General features: G+C 44.3%; 1 non-coding gene across 1 annotated transcript; it reads right to left on the reverse strand.

The window, feature by feature from the left end:
• Positions 1 to 15,764: 15,764 nt before the first annotated feature.
• Positions 15,765 to 15,838, reverse strand: trnan-guu (transfer RNA asparagine (anticodon GUU)). The gene has a single exon. It is a non-coding gene; the product is annotated as a tRNA-Asn (tRNA).
• Between the last annotated feature and the right edge of the window lie 1,461 nt (positions 15,839 to 17,299).

The following is a 17,299-nucleotide window of genomic DNA, read 5'->3' on the forward strand; positions in this document are numbered from 1 at the left end:
CCATGTTTCGTTGGAAGTTCGTGGCGGCCAAGCGAATCCTGAACGGACATCTGTTGTACTCAAACAATCCCTTGTGTGTCGTGATAGTGGTCAGCTTCTTCAACTCTCTCACCAGCTCCTGGGTCATGTAAGCTGAGGTCAGGTCCAATTTTGAAAAAGGTTTGCCACCGGATAGCGTTGCAAAGAGGTCCTCCACTCTCGAGTGCAGGTACTGGTCTTGGAGTGACACCCGATTGATGGTGGCCTTGTAATCACCATATATCCTGACCAACCCATCCGCCTTGAACACCGGTACAATCGGGCTTGCCCAGTCACTGAATTCAACTGGCAAGATGATGCCTTCCCTCAGCAGACGGTCCAATTCGCCTTCTATCTTTTCCCGCATCACGTACTGCACTGCTCTGGCCTTGTGGTGTACTGGCCTGGTGTCCGGGTTTATGTGAATCACTACCTTGGCCCCCATGAAAGTGCCAATGCCGGGTTGAAATAATGAGTCAAATTTGTGCAGGATTTATGAGCATTGATACTCGCTCCACAGAGGAAATTGCATTGACATTGCCCCATTTCCAGTTCATGACAGCAAGCCAACTCCTCCCGAGTAGTGCGGACCGTCCCCCGGGACAAGCCATGCAGCAACCTATTCTCCGAATCTTTGTGGGTCACGACTACCATGGCGCTGCCAAGCACCGGAATGATCTCCTTGATGTATGTCCGTAATTGTGCGTCATTCGGTAATAATTTTGGCTCTACTGGCCTTGGACGCCCACAACTTTTCAAACTTTTTGATACCCATCAGAGACTGGCTGGCCCCCGTGTCTAGCTCCATTGATACTGGGATGCCACTGAGGAGCACTTTCATCATTATCGGTGGCGTCCTGGTGTATGAACTGTATATGTGCTCCACATGAACTCGCTGAACTTCAGCTTCCAGCGATTTCCCCCAGCATTCATTTCTGCAATTTCTGTAGGTATTTTGTTCATCTCTGCAATCTCTGTCTGAGTATGTGCCTCCATGCCTCCAACATGAGCTGTTGTTGGAAACAAAAGTTCCCTTGCCAGTCGATCGTCCCTGACTACCCCTGTGACTGTCCTTGAGTGTGCCATTAATAGGTGTTGATGGCCCCATTACTGGCCACATTGTCCCTTGCAATGGCGTGAATCGCCGTTCTGCTTGCCATTATCTCTGTCGAACTCCCCCTCTGGGTTCGACTACATGTTGGGGCATGCCCGATTGCCCTTGTCTGCCTGGAGAACTGTGTGCTGCTTTTACAATGTTGATTCTCTGTCCCAACCATTCCTTAACACAGTACCTCTCGTCTGTTCTACTCGTGGCCATGTTCGCGTGGTTTAAATCCCAGTTTCTCGTCGCCATTGATACGTCCTTACTATACAGTATAAATGCACACGAGGCCCATACTTGAGAGAAGATCAGTCTGTGGCCTGTCCTTTATTCCTTAGCATTCAAGTGATGAAAGTGGGTGGAGCTTCCCCTTTTATACCTGAAAGTCCAGGTTAGAAGTGTCTCCCACAAGTTCACCACCTAGTGGTCATTGTTCTCACAGTGTACAAATGAGGTCAGATTATACAAGGGTTACAATGCTGGTTGGATACATGACAAAAGCACTTAAAATTTTAAACCATTCTCCTAAAATACAATGTGTAAACGAGATAGGGATAAAAGTTCATCACATGTAAAGAGAAAATTAATGATTGAAGCTATCACTATCCCTCAGTAACCATATTATCATTTCTTTCATGCTGCAAAAGAAAGTTATCGGTTAATTGAAGGTGGTTAAACGAATTTATTTTTTTCACATTAGCTGCATGTCGTCAATTGTACAGGGCTATGAGTTTGAAAACTGTGTTGTAAATATTATCTCCCTGACCAAGAATCGAACCTGTGTTGCGGTGGAACAAGGAGTGGATGCAGTGAGTCATTTGACTGGGATCTCAAGTGGCGTTTACTGTAGTGTTTGTCGGCACCTTTAGTAATGACTCCACGAGGCAGGGTATGATACTTAAACTGTGTAGACCTGTAGTCCTTTATTTGAAGCTCCTCGAGTGAGGACACCAAGCTGTGAGCTCCTTTATATACTGGGTTGCAGGTAACCTTTCGGTCTCAAGCAGCAGCATCCTCTGGTGCACAGATAAGGTGTGTACAGTGTAAGAGTACATTCAGTATTGCATAGCAGTGTTACAGACATCACACAGTAAACAGGCATGCATATACAAAAGTTACAATTTGTTTTGGTGTGAATCAAGTGAATTGAAAATGACAATAATGTCATGAACTATAACGATGCAGCAATAAAATGGAACATCGGTCCCTGGTTGTCTCGTGGTAAGGATTCCATGCTCTCAAAGTTATGTCCTGGGTGCAATACCCACCCTGGGAAGTTGTACTTTTAATTTAAAACCTTATAAAAAAATAGTTCATTTATTTTACAGATCGATATGCAAATCATGTATAAAAAATAAGAATCATTGACTTGAACATCATTAATTAATACATAAATTATTTTGTAAATCTTTAACCATTGATTTTGCCATGAGCATGTGAGCAACTTTTATCCCGATGTCATTGGGTTTAATTTTGATTCAAATGACGAACCGTGGGATGGGTTAAGGGAAGGTTTACGTAGTACAGCAGTTATCATGTTCATCTCCCACACGAAATGTCCCTGGTTCAAGCTTGGGCGCGTGCTTTATTTTCGAATATATTTGCTGTGAAATACATTGAACAAAAGTAGCCCCAGGTTCCTTGAACATTTTAAACCAATCTCCTAAAATACAGGTTGTGTAAAGTCAGATTTACGGATTGAGTCGGCACAACGAGAGCTTTCTGATCCAGAAGATTCTGGGGGCCGTGTTAATTTGGGAGTTTGACGACTTTGAAAGGAACATTTTTGAGTTGTGCAGTTTCAGTCAGAGAAATGTTTGTGAAAAGATTTTTTCACAGAAAGGGATTCAGAATTATACCTTCTGGCTGAACACTTCTCTCTGGGCATTAAGTTCAGCAGCAGTTTCTGTGGTGCAGTGGTCATCACGTTAATCTCACACACGAAAGGTCCCTGGTTCAAGCCCGGGCAAAATCATCATTTTTGTCATATATTTGTTGTAAAATAAATTGAAAAAAGTACTCCAGGTTGCTTGTCTTCTGAGCAATGAACATCTTAAACCAATTTCAAAAAATACAGTGTGTGTTAAGTCAGAAAAGATGTAAAATATCATCTATGATTAAAGCTCCTGAAATTATTACAGTTCAGTTATCGACTGTCCCTCGGTGACCATTCCGCAAAACAACGCTATCGGTTAATGAATGGTGAGTAAAACAATTAATCACCCCACCTCCCACAGAGTTTAATTCATTGCATGTAATTATTTGAAAATAGTTTTAATTAAAAAATTACTTTCCGAACTCGGGCTCCCTCTGTGAATGCCGAACCAATAAACGAGCAGGATACACATAAAATAATTTAATTCCAGACTTCATATTTTCTTTGCTGTTTCACAATAACCAGACCTATGCTCCAAAATCTGTCTCACCGTTTCCCCGGTGTCAGTCAGAGAAGCACATGGGACTGAATCAGTGACTTTGCGTTTTCGATCTGTCTTCTGAAGTACCGCACAGTCCCACTCCGACAGTCAATGAGCTGTTGGGACGTTAGTGTATCCAGGTTGTGGGTGGCCACCCCGAGCGCAGCAGAGGGGTTTCTGCATTAGTTCTGGGTGGGGACAGTATTTCCACTTCTCTCGTCCTCTTGTCTGTATCGCTCTGCTTTGTTTTCTGTATTTATTCCCCCGGCCTCATTTTATGTGTTTAAAAGGGAACAAAAGATGAAGTGGGCGACATTCTGGAACAATTTCTCTCTCTCAAATATATCTATTGAGTGAAGTTAAATAAAGAGCAATTAAAGAATAAGGGAGAAGCCACTGTTGCCCTTTGGACAGGAGAATAAACGCGCCCATGACTGTTCATCCACAGCAAGTTTAAACATAATCTTCCTGCACGGGATCCTTTCACGTGGAAAGCAAACGTGATAACGGCTCCACTGCGGAAACCGCTCTGACCAGAAGTACAGCAGAGGGCAGCTGACCAGTGAATGCCTTGTGTGCTGATCGGGAATGTGTTGGCTCACCTTAAACAACTTCTGTCCCTCACTGACAGCTGTCAATCCTTCTCCTCCGCTGCCCTTTACACAAACATGTCACTGATCCCCACCCACCACCCGACATCCCCATCGTGTTATCTTCCATGTTAGCACAGTGGGGCCGCGGAGGCACCTACTCTCTCCCCGCGGTTAGTGAACTCAGTCAGTCTGTAAAATTAAAGGGGAACAAGTGTCCCGCAAAGGGCAGGGGAAGGGAGAGAGTCTGTAACCTGGGTTTAATTGTTTGTCAAAGGCTACCCGTCCTGTTGTTTATTTCCAGCAATTTCCTACTTTCACAGGTGGAGATACCGGGTCTGGACCATGCTCCTAAAATACAATGAGGTTGGGATAAAAGTTTCTCACGTACTCAGGGCAAAATAAATGATTGAAGTTCTACAATGGATTAATTAATGATATTTAAATCAATGAATCTTTTTTTTCCACATGAGATGCATGTAACTCTTCCTTATAAGGTTTTAATTTTGATGGAAGTGCAATTTCCCTGGCCGGAAACCGACCCAAGGCCGCGGTGGTGAAAGCGCCGAATCCTAATCACTGGACCACCAGGGAACGCTGCATTGCTGCATCTCTGCATCGTAATGCTTGGTGTCATTATTGTCCTTTTCAATCCACTTGTTTCACACCGAAACACATTGTAACCGTGATCTGAATTTAACGCCACGTGATTCTTTGAAATCACTTTTAAATGATTGGGTAAAACCACTCCTTATACCACCGAAAAACAGCTTCGATTCCAGGTCAGGGCGGTAACTTCTGTAACACCGTTTTGAAATTCAAAACCATATAAAATTGACGACATGCAACTAATGAGAAAAAATAAGAATTCATTTAATCACCGTTAACTAATCGATAAACTTTTTCAGAATAAAATAACTAATAATATAATTACTAAGGGACAGTGGTATCTTTAATCATTCATTTTCTCTTTACATGTGATGAACTGTTATCCCTATCTCATTTACACACTGTATGTTATAAGACAGGTTTAAAATTGTACGTGTTTATGACTCAGTTGTAAAACCATTGAATGTGTGTGTGCCTATTCTTGATAGGAGGAGCACTTGAGACCGAAGTTCCAGTTCTATATATGTATCAATGGAATCAATTTCCACCAGTTTCTTGAAACCCAATAACTTCATTTATTTCAAGTGGACTGGATGAAGGAACATGATCCATGTAAAAAATTGTTATCGTTTTACATGATATAAAGCTCAGAAATGTATTGGAGTGGGAACTCAATGGATAACAGCACAGCTGTCAATGTTTGCGGAATATATTCGTGCAGCCAAAACGCACAATGTCAACCTGGAACCTTGGGGAAAAACAGTTAAAGCTTCGCCTCTGGGTGGGATCGGTCCACCAAATTTTTGGTTATAAACCAAATGCACTAAACCATTGCGCCACAGAAATTGACACAAATTATTTATTGCAAGACATCCAAAGCCAGGGTGTCAGTCAGTTAAAGCTTCAGATTGCTCTGACCGGTATGGAACTTGTCCACTCTCAGTTGTACTTTTCCCAAATAAAGGGTGGGACTTTCATTGTGATTGTGTGGAAGCAGTCTGGTCCCGCACACTGCAGACACTTCCATGTCACCACCAACCAGCTCTCCCACAACCTGAGTGATCTACCTTCCAGCCTTCCGGTGCCTTGTCTGTGACGAAGTATTCTGACTGTCCCGAAGCCGGTATTAGGTTTTAATTCCTTTTCAGCTCCTGACTGCGGATATTCCTGTGAGTAAATGCAAACAAAATGCTTACAGGGACAGTTGGATTCACAGTTTCTTTGCTTGGTGAAATTTCAAAGATTGAAAGCGATGCACATTAAACCCAAAACTCGTCACCAACTCACTAACCGCTACACGCTGCTCCCGTGAGATGCAAGCACAGTTATTGTTTCAAGCTTGAATGCAGGAACAAGCAGAACTCATTCAAAGAATGTCCAAGTCCCTGAGAAACCTGATTATTTGCACCAAACTCCTTCGCAAAGACTTGAGGTTCGTGTGGGGTGATTTGGGCACATCTTTCCCCACACTACAACACTTCAAACATAACTCAACGGCTGTAAAGCGCTTTGGGGCATCATGAGTTCCTGAAAGGCGCTGCAGAAATGCAAGTCCTTCTTTGCAAATGTTCGATGCAATTTCAAAATTGAATGCAAAATAATGGGCCCATTTGCGATTTTAACCTGAGCCCTTTCAAGAAATTCAATTAAGAACCCTGAAGCGAGAATCATAAACATAGACCAAAAATCCGACTGTTTGACAAATGTGGAGACAAGGTGTAACCTTTTTAAAATCATTTTTGTGTGTGTAGGTTTTCTCGATTAGAGAAGCACACGAGACTGAATCAGTGACTTTGCTTTTTCGACCTGTCTTCTGAAGCGCCGCACGGTCCCACTCCGACAGTCAATGAGCTGTTGGGACATTAGTGTATCCAGGCTGTGGGTGGCCACCCCAAGCGCAGCAGAGGGGTTTCTGCATTAGTTCTGGGTGGGGACAGTATATTTCTCCTTCTCGCTTCCTCTTGTCTATATTGTTGTGCTTTGGTTTCTCTTTTTATTCCACTGTCTCAGTTTCTAGTGTTTAAATGGGAACAAAAGATGGAATGGGTGTCACTGTGGAACAATCTCTCTCACTCCAAGTTCTATACACGACCGTTGCATCATGAGGTCCAGGCAGCTAGCTGTTGATATTCAGGTTCTTTTATGAATATATGTTTTTATATTGATACAAAACTCATTTGTTAGACACCACGACCAACTCCTTAAAAGTGAGATTCAGCAGTTCACCTGCTCGCTTAACATTTCCGTCTGACCGGGTGCTGAAAGTGCAGATGTTTCCGCAGTGTAGCGGTTAATACGTTCGCCTCACACGTGAAAGATCCCCGGCTGGAGTCGGAGCCGGAGTAGGCCTTTTGGCCCCTCGAGCCACCATTCAAGAAGATCCTGGCAGTTCCTCGACAGCAAGTTTAAACTTCTGGGGCGGAGCCAACAGGCACCTGGCAGCAATCAGTGACAAAAACCCACATTTGGAAGAAGCCCCACTAGATCAATCGGTCGAGCACGAGAATCTTAATCCCGAATTCGGGGGTTTGAGCCCCACGTTAACTGTTAAACCATGTCCCATTTTACACACTGTTTTCGGGATCTGATTCCAAATGTTATTTCTGGTAACATCAACATGAGACTGGGGAAACAGTGTGACATACTTCAGAGCAAGAGTCTGGTTATTGTAAAACAGCGAAGAAAATAGCAATTCTGGAAGAATTACATTGAAAAGAAATGTGACCCAGACACCCAGAAAGAAGTGTTCAACTAGAAGATTAAATGCTGCATTCCTTTGTGCAAAAAATTTACTCTCACAAACATTTCACTGACCGAAACTGCACAAAACAAAAATGTTCCTTTCAAAGTCATTAAACTCCCGAATCTCCTGAATCAGATGCCTCTAGTTTTGCCGACTCAATCCATGTCCCTTTGCAATGTTCTGCTTCCACCCACACTATGAAATGTGCCACTAACTTATAGAATCATGGAATGGTTACAGCACGGAAGGCCATTCGGCCCGTCGAGCCCATGCCTACTCTCAGCGAGTCCCACTGCCCCGCCCTTTCCCTGTAGCCCTGCAATTGTTGTTGCTTCAGACACTTATCCAGCTCCCGTTTGAAAGATAAGATTGTGTCTGCCTCCACCGTCCTTTCAAGCCGTGCATTCCAGATCCTAACCACTCGCTGCTCAATGGTCACCTCCTGTTGCTATGTGTAAAGTCTGGGAAACACGAGATCAATTCCTGCCACACTCACAGCCTTCCTAATTATAGCACCGTCTTTCTATTCTCATACAACCAGCTCCTGAAGTGTAGGCCAGCTGTGTAGGTTAAAGCTCTGGTTATGTTCCGAACATTGCTTCAACTGCAGTGTTTCCGTAATGTAATGGTTATCACATTTGCCTAACACGTTAAAGGTCCCTGGTTTGAAACTGGGTGGAAACATCTTGAAAAATTGTTCAATTAAATGTTAGAAAAATGGATTTATTCACATTCGTGGTTCAATATTAACAAAACAAAATGTTCCACAGCCTTGTCAAATTTTCTGATATCTCTGGACAGTTCTGCATACATTCAACTCTACACTTGAACTGAATGGTCATAAAAGTATTGGAGTGGGAACTCACTGGATAACAGCTCAGCTGGCAATGTTTGCGGAATATATTCGTGCAGCCAAAATGCACAATAACAACCTGGAACTGTGTGGCACCGAATCCTCGGGGAAAAACAGTTACAGGCTTCGTCCTTGGTTCGGCTCGAACCACCAGCCTTTCAACTAAGAGTCGAACACACAAAACCATTGCGCCACAGAAACTGACAAAAATGTATACTGCAAGATGTCACAAACCAGGGTGTCAATCAGTTAAAGCTTCCCATTGCTCCGACCGGGATGGGACTTGTGCACTCTCAGTTATACTTTTCCCAAATAAAGGGTGGGAGATTCATTGTAGATGTGTGGATGTGTGGAAGCAGTCTGGTCCCGCACACTGCAGACACTTCCATGTCACCACCAACCAGCTCTGCCACAACCGCTGTGATCTACCTTCCAGCCTTCCGGTGCCTTGTCTGTGACGAAGTATTCTGATTGTCCCGAAGCCGGTATTAGGTTTTAATTCCTTTTCAGCCCCTGACTGCGGGTATTCCTGTGATTAAACATGAACAAAATGCTTACAGGGACAGTTGGATTCATCATATCTTCACTTGGTGACATTTCAAAGATTGAAAGCGATGCACATCAACCGCAAACCTCGTCACCTACTCACTAACTGTGACACGCTGCTCCCGTGAGATGGAAGCCCAGTTGCTGTTTCAAGCTTGAATGCAGGTACAAGCAGAAATCATTCAAAGAAAGTCCAAGTCCCTGAGGCACCTGATTATTTGCACCGAGCTCCTTCGCAAAGAGTTGAGGTTTGTGTGGGGTGATTTGAGCACATCTTTCCCCACACTACAACACTTCAAACATACCTCAACGGCTGTAAAGTGCTTTGGGCGACATGAGTTCCTGAAAGGTGTTGCAGAAATGCAAGTCCTTCTTTGCAAAATTTCTATGCAATTTCAAAATTCACGGCAAAATAATGGGCTTGTCTGGATCTCTCCCAAATTTCAATGAACGACCCCGAAGGATGAATCCATACCCCGACAGCAACGAGCTGACTGCTTGACAAACATGGACATAAGGTGTAACCATTATAAAAGCATTTTTTGTATGCAGCTATTCTTGATTAGAGAAGCACACGAGACCGAATCAGTGACTTTGCTTTTTCGACCTGTCTTCTGAAGCGCCGCACGGTCCCACTCCGACAGTCAATGAGCTGTTGGGACGTTAGTGTATCCAGGCTGTGGGTGGCCACCCCGAGCGCAGCAGAGGGGTTTCTGCATTAGTTCTGGGTGGGGACAGTATTTTCCCTTCTCTCTTCCTCTTGTCTGTATCCCTCTGCTTTTATTTCTCTGTTTATTCCCCCTGTCTCAGTTTCTAGTGTTTAAATGGGAACAAAAGATGAAATGGGTATCACTGTGGAACAATTTCTCTCACTCCAAGTTAGATGCACGACCGTTTGCCATGAGGTCTCGGCAGCTCACCGTTAATATTCAGGTTCATATATAAATATATATAAATATATCTACATGTATCATAACTGTTCCCTGGTGGTCGAGGGGTTAAGTTCGCCGCACTAACCTGGTAACGATACTCGATCAATTTGTCAAATAAAAATAATTGAGGTCTGTGAGACAATTAATAATTGCTGTAATCACCATGAATACCAATACTTTCTGTGATAGACCGAGCTTACAGACTATCTGGCTTCTTCTGCCCTTTGCCGGACACGTGTTCGGGGTTTAATTTTACAAACTGGGTGAGTTCGCTGATCGCGGGGAGACGGTAGGAGCCTCTGTGGCCCCACTGTGAGGATGTGGAAGTGAACACGGTGGCTGGGTGATCCGTGACATTTCTGTAAAGGGCAGCGGAGGAGAAGGATTGAGCACTTTCAGTGTGGGACAGTGTTGTTTTAGGTGAGCCAACACATTCCTGATCCTCCTCTCTTCTTAGGTAATCCCCGGAGTCGAGGATGACTTGCTTCCACATTAAAAATCAGTGGTGATCAGCACAGAGGGAGCTCACTGGTCAGCTCCCCTCTGTTGTGCCAGCTGTGCCAGAGGTTTCGGTGGTGTAGTGGTTATCATGTTTGCTTTACACGTGAAAGGATCCCGGGCGGGAGCATGATGTTTAAACTTGCTATAGGGGAACAATCGGAGACGAGTTTGGTCTCCTGGCAAATGCTGCCTGACCTGCTGAGATTTCCTGAATTTGCTGTTTTTATTTGCTATTTATTCTCCTGGAAAAAGGGCTCCTTTATTCCTGATTTGCTATTTATTTCACTACAATAAATGGATAACTTTGAGTGAGAGTAAACGGATCCACCGGGGATCTTTCGCGTGTGAGGCCAACGTGATATCCGCGACACTGCAGCCCATAAAACGGTGAGAAACCACTGAATATAAAGGATGAGCTCACAAATATCAGGGGCAGTGCAGTCTGGTCAACGTCAAACCCTCCTTTCTTCTTCAGTAGAGGCATGAACGGGAGTCAGACGCCACAAAGTTTAATTAAAGACACAAATAAAAGTAACACTTCCAAATCTTTTCACTGTAAAATTCTTTCACTTTATTTGAAATCCTACGATGTTGAAACTGAAAATAAGCACCATGGGATTTTATCTTCACGACTGGTTCTATTTTCTGTGCATGGTAGGAATAACCGGTGCTGTTAAATTTGATAAAAGTTGCCCCAGATTCCTCGTGTCGTCAGTGATAAATATTTTGAAACAGACTCCTAAAATACAGTGTGTAAAATGGGATATGGTTTCACAGTTTACATGCAAAGCACAGAAGAAATGATTGAAGTATCGACTGTCCCTCAGTTAGCATTTCTTTCATTGTGCAAATGAAGGTGACGGGTTAATTAATGATGCTTTTCCATAAACGCAACACAACATTTTAAGAAAAAAACATACGGTGACTGGCAGGTGAGCGCTGCTTCTGACACCCGGTGGGAATGGGCGGGTATTTTAAAGCCCCTTGTGTTGTGGAACCTTCATATCGATGAACAATGCAAGCGCATGGCGAAGATCTCGTGGCACAATGGTCGCGTGTCTGATGGCAAATCAGTCGGCTGTGTGTTCAAATAACGGCAAGGTTGCATTTGTTTCGGATAATTCCATAATTAATATTTTCTTTGCTGTTTGGCAACAACCAGACCCTTGCTCCAAGGTCTGTCTCACTGTTTCCCCGGTGTCAGGCAGAGATACACCTGCTGCTCTCATTTATTTCATGTGACAGGACACAAAAGTTCAAATTCAACCTGCAGGTGGCCACATACAGCATTAAATAGTCAGGATGGCCGAGCGGTCTCAGGTGCTCTGTTCAGTTTGTAGCTTTTTTTCTGGAAGTGTGGGTTCAGATCCCACTTCTTCATTCTTATCATTGAGCAAAACTCATTGTTTGACACCACGACAGACTCCTTAAAAGTGGGATTCAACAGTTCACCTGCTCGCTTCACATTTCCGTCTGACCGGGTGCTGAAAGTGGAGATGTTTCCGCAGTGTAGCGGCTAACACGTTCGCCTCACACGCGAAAGCTCACCGGGTGGGAATATTTTCTGGAACTTTCTCCTCGTGCTCAGGGGCGAGCTTGTTCTCCTGTGAAAGGTCATAAGATCCTAAACTTGTCAGGAGTAGGAGCAGGTAAAAATACATCTCCTCACCCCACATCCCCCGTCCCGGATTTTTACTTTTACCAATTATATTATGTCTGTGTCCTCTGGTTACCGACATTCCTGCCCGTGGGAACAGTTTCCCCATAATTCTGAAAAGCTCTATTAAATCTCCCCTTGACTGTGATTACTGGGGTTCAATGTGGGGAAGGATCACTTCATCCACTTTGCACCGAAGAATGATCGGCCGGGGCATGATCTAAAAACATTATGTTCGAGAATATTTTTTCTGTGATGTAGCCTGTCCTGTTAATTTTCACAAAAGTTGCACCGGATTCCTGGAGTCATAAGCACTTAAAATTTTAAACCATTCTCCTAAAATACAGTGTGTAAATGAGAAAGGGATAAAAGTTCATCACATGTAAAGAGAAAATAAATGATTGAAGCTCCCACTATCCCTCAGTAACCAGATTATCATTTCTTTCATTCTGCAAAAGAAAGTTATCGGTTAATTGAATTCATTTTTTTTCACATTAGCTGCATGTTGTCAATTATATAGGGTTTTTAGTCTGAAAACTGTGTTGTAAATATTATCTCCCTGACCAAGAATCGAACCTGTGTCGCGGTGGTATAAGGGGTGGATTCAGTGAATCATTTGAATGTGATCTCAAGTGGCGTTTACTGTTATGTATGTAGGCACCTTTAGTAATGACTCCACGAGGCAAGGTATGATACTTAAACTGTGTAGACCTGTAGTCCTTTCTTTGAAGCTCCTCGATTCAGGACACCAAGCTGTGAGTTCTTTTATATACTGGGTTGCAGGTAACCTTTTGCTCTCAAGCAGCAGCACCCTCTGGTGCACAGGTAAGGTGTGCACAGTGTAAGAGTACATTCAGTGTTGCATAACAGTGTTACAGACATCACACAGTAAGCAGACATACAGACACAACAGTTACAATCTGTTTCGGTGTGAATCAAGTGAATTGAAAATGACAATAATGTCATGAACTATAACGATGCAGCGATAAAACGGCATGTAGCTTCCTGGTTGTTGAGTGGTATGGATTCGGTTCTCTCAACGTTATGTCTTCAGTTCGATTCCCATCTTAGGAAGTTGCACTTTTAATTCAAAACCTTATAAAAAAAAAGATTTAATTTATTTTACAGATCTATATGCGAATCATGGATAAAAAATAAGAATCATTGCCTTGAACATCATTAATTAGTACATAAATTATTTTGTCAATATTCAACCATTTATTTTGCCATGAGCATGTGAGGAACTTTTATCCCGATCTCATTGGGTTTAATTTTGGTACAAATGACGAACCGGGGGCTGGGTTAAGGAAAGGTTTACGTAGTGCAGCCGTTATCATGTTCACCTCCCACACGAAATGTCCCTGGTTTGAGCCTGGGCGCGTGATTTAGGTTGGAATATATTTTCTGTGAAATAAATTGAACAAAAGTAACCCCAGGTTCCTTGTCTTATGAGCAATGAACATTTTAAACCAATTTCAGAAAAAACAGTGTGTGTTAATTCAGATAGGGTGTAAAATATCATCTATGATTAAAGCTCCTGAAATTATTACAGTTCAGTTATCGACTGTCCCTCGGTGACCATTCCGCAAAACCACGCTATCGGTTAATGAATGGTGAGTAAAACAATTAATTACCCCGCCTCCCACAGAGCTTAATTAGTTGCATGTCATTATTTGAAAATAGTTTGAATTAAAGAGTTACTTTCCGAACTCGGGCTCCCTCTGTGAATGCCTAACCACTAAACGAGCAGGATACACATTAAATAATTTAATTCTGGACTTAATATATTCTTTGCTGTTTCACAATAACCAGACCTATGCTCCAAAATCTGTCTCACCGTTTCCCCGGTGTCAGTCAGAGAAGCACATGGGACTGAATCAGTGACTTTGCTTTTTCGACCTTTCTTCTGAAGCATCGCACGGTTCGACTCCGACAGTCAATGAGCTGTTGGGACGTTAGTGTATCCAGGCTGCGGGTGGCCACCCCGAGCGCAGCAGAGGAGTTTCTGCATTAGTTCTGGGTGGGGACAGTATTTACTCTTCTCTCTTCCTCTTGTCTGTATCCCTCTGTTTTGTTTTCTGTATTTATTCCTCCGGCCTCATTTTATCTGTTGAAAAGGGAACAAAAGATGAAGTGTGCGACACTCTAGAATAATTTCTCTCACTCAAATATATCTATTTAGTGAAGTGAAATAAAGAGCAATAAAGAATAAGGGAGAAGCCACTATCGCCCTTTTGACAGGAGAATAAACTCGCCCATGGTTGTTCATCCACAGCAAGTTTAAACACAATCTTCCTGCACGGGATCCTTTCACGTGGAAAGCAAACGTGATAACGGCTCCACTGCGGAAACCGCTCTGACCAGAAGTACAGCAGAGGGCAGCTGACCAGTGAATGCCTTCTGTGCTGATCGGGAATGTGTTGGCTCACCTTAAACAACTTCTGTCCCTCACTGACAGCTGTCAATCCTTCTCCTCCACTGCACGTTACACAAACATGTCACTGATCCCCACCCACCACCCCACATCCCCATCGTGTTATCTTCCATGTTAGCACAGTGGGGCCACGGAGGCACCTACTCTCTCCCCGCGGTTAGTAACTCAGTCATTCTGTAAAATTAAAGGGGAACAAGTGTCCTGCAAAGGGGAGGGGAAGGAAGAGAGTCTGTAACCTGGGTTTAATTGTTTGTCAAAGGCTACCCGTCCTGTTGTGTAGTTCCAGCAGTTTCCTACTTTCACAGGTGGAGATACCGGGGCTGGAACATGCTCCTAAAATACAATGAGGTCGGGATAAAAGTTCCTCATGTACTCAGGGCAAAATAAACGATTGAATTTCTACAATGGATTAAATAATGATGTACAAATCAATTAATCTTTTTTTTCCCCATGAGATGCATGTAACTCTTCCTTCTAAGGTTTTAATTTTGATGGAAGTGCAATTTCCCTGGCCGGAAATCGACCCAGGGCCGCGGTGGTGAGAGCACCGAATCCTAATAACTGGACCACCAGGGAACGCTGCATTGCTGCATCGCTGCATCGTAATGCTTGGTGTCATTATTGTCCTTTTCAATCCATTGTTTCACACCCAAACACATCGTAACCGTGATCTGAATTTAACGCCACGTGATTCTTTGAAAACTCCTTCAAATGATTGGATAAAACTACTCCTTTTCCCACCGAAAAAGAACTTCGATTCCAGGTCAGGGCGGCAACTTTTGGAACACCGTCTTTAAATTCAAACCTTGTAAGATTGACGACATGCAGCAAATGTGAAAAAATGAGAATTCATTTCATTAACATTAATTAACCGATAGCATTTTTCAGAATGAAAGAAATAATAATATCGTTACTGAGGGACAGTGGTATCTTTAATCATTCAATTTCTCTTTACATGTGATGAACTTTTATCTCTATCACATTTACATGCTGTATTTTATGAGAATAGTTTAAAATTGTAAGTGTTCATGACTCAGTTGTAAAACCATTGAATGTGTGTGTGCCTAGTCTTGATAGGAGGAGCACTTGAGACCGAAGTTCCAGTTCTATATATGTATCAATAGAATCATTTTACACCAGTTTCTTGAAACCCAATAACTTAATTTATTTCTCGTGGACTGGATGGAGGAACATGATCCAAGTAAAAAATTGTTATCGTTTTACATGAACTTAAAGCTCAGAAATGTATTGGAGTGGGAACTCAATGGATAACAGCACAGCTGTCAATGTTTGCGGAATATATTCGTGCAGCCAAAACGCACAATGTCAACCTGGAACCTTGGGGAAAAACAGTTAAAGTTTCGTCCCTGGATGGGCTCAAATCACCAACCTTTCGGTTAACAGCCGAACGCGCTAACCCATTGCGCCACAGAGACTGACACATATATCTGTTACAAGACATCCCAAACCAGGGTGTCAGTCAGCTAAAGCTTCAGATTGCTCCGACCGGGATTGAACTTGTCCACTCTCAGTTGTACTTTTCCCAAATAAATGTTGGGACATTCATTGTGGATGTGTGGAAGCAGTCTGGTCCCGCACACTGCAGACATTTCCATGTCACCACCAACCAGCTCTCCCACAACCGCTGTGATCTACCTTCCAGCCTTCCGGTGCCTTGTCTGTGACAAAGTATTCTGATTGTCCCGAAGCCGGTATTAGGTTTTAATTCCTTTTCAGCTCCTGACTGCAGATATTTCTTTGATTAAACGCGAAAAAAATGCTTACAGGGACAGTTGGATTCACTGTTTCTTTGTTTGGTGAAATTTCAAAGATTGAAAGCAACACACATCAACCCCAAACCTCGTCACCAACTCGCTAACTGCTGCACGCTGCTCCCGTGAGATGGAAGCCCAGTTGCTGTTTGAAGATTGAATGCAGGTACAAGCAGAACTCATTCAAAGAATGTCCAAGTCCCTGAGGCACCTGATTATTTGCACCGAGCTCCTTTGCAAAGAGTTGAGGTTCATGTGGGGTGATTTGGGCACATCTTTCCTCACACGACAACACAATGGGCCCAAGTTTCGGTTTTCGCGCCACAAAGCGCACCGAAAAAAAACTTACCTATTCTCCGGCTCCCTGCAGGTCCTCTGGAGCTGGGCGCAGCGCAGCACGAGCTGTAGGGGGCGGAGCCATGTCCCTGCGCTGAAAACAGTGCCGGGACCTCTGCACATGCGCGCTACAGTGGGCGCGCATGTGCAGTAGCTCCAGGCGCCCAAAACTGTGGGAAGGGCCTGAGCACGCAGCCCCTAGCCCTGGAGGAATGGCCTCACTGGGGCTGCGTGCATAAGGCTCCTCCCACCCGACCGGATCCGACCCGATCTCTGCTTCCCCCCAGCCGCCCTCCCCCCCCCAGCGACCTGACTTCCACGCCACCCACCCCCCACCCCCTGCGACTCTCTCTCTTCCCCCCCACGACTCCCACCCCCGGACCTCTGTGACTCTTCCCCCCACCTCCGGACCTCCGCGACCCCTCCCCCCGAGACCCGACGCCACCTACCTGTAAATCCAGCCCGAGTTCTTGGGCCCAGCCACTCAGCCTCCTTCCCTCCCTCCCTCCCTCCCTCCATCCTTTCTCCCTTCTCGTCCTCTCCAACCCACTCCTCTCCACCCGTCTCCCCCACAACTCCCGCCTCCCCCCTCCTTTCCCCACCCTTCTCCTCCTCCTCTCCCCCTACTGCCCCTCCACCCCCCACTCCTCCTGCCCCTCCCCTCCTCCTCCCACCCCCTTCTCTCCCCCCTACTCCCCCTCCTCTACTCCCTACCCCTCCTCTCCCACCTACCCCTCCCCTCCCCGACCCCTCCACTCCACAATACCCCTCCCCCTCCTCTCCCCCCTA

This window comes from Pristiophorus japonicus, unplaced genomic scaffold, assembly GCF_044704955.1.
Source record: "Pristiophorus japonicus isolate sPriJap1 unplaced genomic scaffold, sPriJap1.hap1 HAP1_SCAFFOLD_42, whole genome shotgun sequence".
NCBI lineage: Eukaryota > Metazoa > Chordata > Chondrichthyes > Pristiophoridae > Pristiophorus > Pristiophorus japonicus.